Here is a 3,681-nt window from a genome sequence, read left to right on the forward strand (position 1 = left end):
TGTGTCGTTTCCCCTGTCCGAACTACTTTGACTCTGATGTCTATGCTTGATAGACTAAGTAGGCCCAGGATGCGATATCCTGCCGAGTTCAGTCTTGTCTGTTTTCTTGTGTCTCTATCAGCCAGTGTGTGTGTGTGTTTTGAGAAGTGTTTTAGCAACCATTTTCCCTTCCTATTGTGCGTGGATCCCGTCGAGTACGACGGATGCGTAGGGGTGCTAATACCTTCCCTTCGCATAACCGACTCCCGATCCCATTCTCTTTGGTCGCGAGACCATGCTTTTTCCAGGTTTACTCTGAGCGTTTCTTTTCCCTCTTTTGGGATAAATAACGCACGGTGGCGGCTCTGTTGTTCTTGTTTCCCGCCGGTTTTTCGCGTAATGCGACAATACCAAAGTTTTTGTACGAGAGTAAAAGACATAAAGAAGTTAAAATCAATAGAACGACGGTTTGAGCCTTTAACTGGACAGTGTAAATTGGACATTAACTTTAAATCAGGGCGAAAGCAATTTTTAGAGTTAATTAAATTCTAATCATTTTCAAAAAGTATTTTTAAAGGTTAAATGTGAGGACGAGAGTTAAGCATTTAAGTTTAATCATATAATCTAAGTCAACAGAGCGAGAGTTTGAGACGAGGGTGTTTAAACGGTTAGTATTTTCTTAAAAAGAGTTTCTAAAGATTTTATTGTTTTCAAAAAGTGATTTTAGATTTAACTAAATAGTGAGAGCGTACGTTAATATAAAGTCATAGTCTTATTCAACAGAGCGAGAGTTTGAGAAAAGACTTTTAATCAATAGTGTCTACTGAAAAGACTTATTTTAAAACTAAGAACCCAACGAAGATTTGATTCCCTAATTACGACGAACTACATACCGATATCCGTGTTATTTGATATTCAATCTAGATCCCATTTTAGTTTTACTTTTCCCCCTAATCATCAAAGAATCTTCCGCCTTAGCTTTACGAAGTAACCTTAGAAAAACGGTATATCGATTCATTAAGTCCCTGTGGGATCGATATCTTTTAAAACTACGCGATTAGACTGTGCACTTGCAGTTAATACCCCAATAGACTCATAAAGTCGCGATCAAGTTTTTGGCGCCGTTGCCGGGGACTTTTATTTAGTCGATATCGTAACTCTTCTGTTACGCTGTAGAGACTAAGGCTATTTCTATTTTTTCCTTCTTTTTCATTGATTTGTATGCCACACACTCGCTCACAAGGCGAACCGTTTTACTTACGAATCAATGACGTTGAACGATATCTCCGAGTCTTACGACGAATTCGGGAGTATCGTGCCGCGAACAATCTTCCTCCAATCGAAATCCCTGATCTCAAAAATCTCCTTCCTTCGCCGATACCCGAGATGGCAGAACCAGCTCGTGCTCTTCGAGATTACGCTGCTCCATCGCAAGATGAGCCACATTCGAGTATTGCTCCACCCGCAATCGAAGCGAACAACTTCGAACTTAAACCTTCGCTATTGCAAGCAGTGCAACAGAACCAATTCTCTGGAAATCCTACCGAGGATCGAAACCTTCATTTATTAGTATTTGTCCAATACGCTGATACTGTAAAAGCTAATGGTGTCACTTCAGAGGCAATTCGACTTCGTCTCTTTCCTTTCTCGTTAAGAGATAAAGCTAGAAGATGGCTTCAATCTCTTCCTTCCAACTCAGTCACCACATGGAATGAGTTGAAGAAAGTCTTTCTTGCCCGATATTTTCCTCCAAGCAAAACAGCTATGTTGAGAGCCCAGATAAATGGATTTAAACAGAAAGATAACGAGTCTCTTTTCGAAGCATGGGAAAGATACATGGACATGATGAGACTTTGTCCACACCATGGTTTAGAGGACTGGTTAGTAATTCACACCTTCTATAATGGTCTCTTGTACAACACAAGGTTAACAATAGACGCTGCCGCCGGTGGTGCGCTTATGGATAAACCTTACGCTGACGCTTATCAACTCATCGAGAGCATGGCCCAAAATCATTATCAGTGGGGAAGCGACCGAACAATGGTAGAAAAACCTCAAACAAAAAGTGGCATGTACGAGATAAGTAGCCTTGATCATGTTAATGCAAAAGTGGATGCTCTTGCCCAGAAAATTGAAAGTTTAAATGTATCACCTCCAGCCACCGTGGTTGCAGTAACTCAAAATTGCGAAGTCTGTGGAATTCAAGGTCACACGCCTACAGATTGTCAACTCCTAACAGGAATTCAAGCAGAGCAGGTGAACTATGCTCAAGGAAATCCTTACTCGCATACCTATAACTCAAACTGGAAGAACCATCCTAACTTTTCATATAAAAGTAATAATGCTTTATACGCACCAGGTCAAGCACTCAGTCAAGCTCCAGCTATACCTCCTGGATATCAAAAGCCAACCCCATCTACACCTAACAATAACGTTCCTAGGAAATCCAATCTGGAAATCATGATGGAGAACTTCATAGCTTCTCAACAGCAAACCAATAAAGAGTTCTTAAACCAGAATGTACACACTAACGAACAGATTAAACAACTAGCAAGTAAAGTAGATGCCCTGGCTACCCATAACAAAATGTTGGAAACACAAATCTCACAAGTAGCTCAACAACAAGCACCTACTGCTGCCCCAACTGGTACATTTCCTGGACAGCCCCAACCTAACCTAAAAGGCCATGCTCATGCTATTATATTAAGAAGTGGAACAGAGGTAGAAGGACCATCTGACCCAAGGATTGAAAATCAAAACTCTAAAAAGTCAACTGAGGAAGAAAGTAAACCTAAGGAAAAGGAAGAGTGTAATAAGGAAACCGTAGAAAACAAAGAACCTTATGTACCTCCGCCGCCTTACAAACCACCTATCCCTTACCCTCAAAGGCTTATTAAAACCAAAGACGCGGGCCAATTTAAAAAATTTGTTGACTTACTGAAACAATTAAACGTCACAATTCCTTTTACAGAAGCTATTACACAGATGCCCTCATATGCTAAGTTCTTAAAAGAAATTTTATCTAATAAAAGGAAACTTGAAGATAGCGAAACTGTTACACTCACCGCTGAGTGTAGCGCAATAATCCAGAATATGCCTCCTAAACTTAAAGATCCTGGTAGTTTTTCTATACCCTGTCATATAGGAAAATTTGTCATAGATAAAGCTTTGTGCGATTTAGGAGCCGGTATCAGGGTTATGCCCTTGTCCATATGCAAGAGACTTGAAATGGGAGAATTAAGACCAACTAAAATGTCTGTGCAATTAGCGGATTGTTCCGTTAGATATCCCGTAGGAATTCTTGAAAACGTTCCCGTGCGCATAGGTCAATTCTACATTCCCACCGATTTTATAATTATGGATATAAGAGAAGATGAAGTTATCCCCATTATATTGGGAAGACCATTCTTAGCAACCGTCGGTGCTATCATAGACGTAAAACGAGGACGACTCACTTTCGAAGTGGGAGAAGAGAAAATTGAGTTTATTCTTTCCAAGTTTTTGAAAGCACCTGCAATAGAAGACACGTGCTACTTCATGGATATCATTGATGAATGCATAAAAGAAACAGAATTAGAAAATGACGAATTGTCTGACTACCGTGTAGAAGACAGACTGAACCAATGTTTAGCAATAACATCAGATCCTACGCAATGCCTTAAGAAACCAACCTTAGACCTGAAAACACTTCCCAAAAATCTG

The 3,681-nt window shown here is 40.1% G+C and overlaps 1 non-coding gene across 1 annotated transcript; it reads right to left on the reverse strand.

Annotated features, from left to right (window-relative positions):
* Positions 1-1,743: 1,743 nt before the first annotated feature.
* Positions 1,744-1,850, reverse strand: LOC127113358 (small nucleolar RNA R71). The gene has a single exon (XR_007799435.1). It is a non-coding gene; the product is annotated as a small nucleolar RNA R71 (small nucleolar RNA).
* Positions 1,851-3,681: the final 1,831 nt, after the last annotated feature.

This window comes from Lathyrus oleraceus, unplaced genomic scaffold (assembly GCF_024323335.1).
Source record: "Lathyrus oleraceus cultivar Zhongwan6 unplaced genomic scaffold, CAAS_Psat_ZW6_1.0 chrUn0282, whole genome shotgun sequence".
In the NCBI taxonomy this organism is placed as follows: Eukaryota; Viridiplantae; Streptophyta; class Magnoliopsida; order Fabales; family Fabaceae; genus Lathyrus; species Lathyrus oleraceus.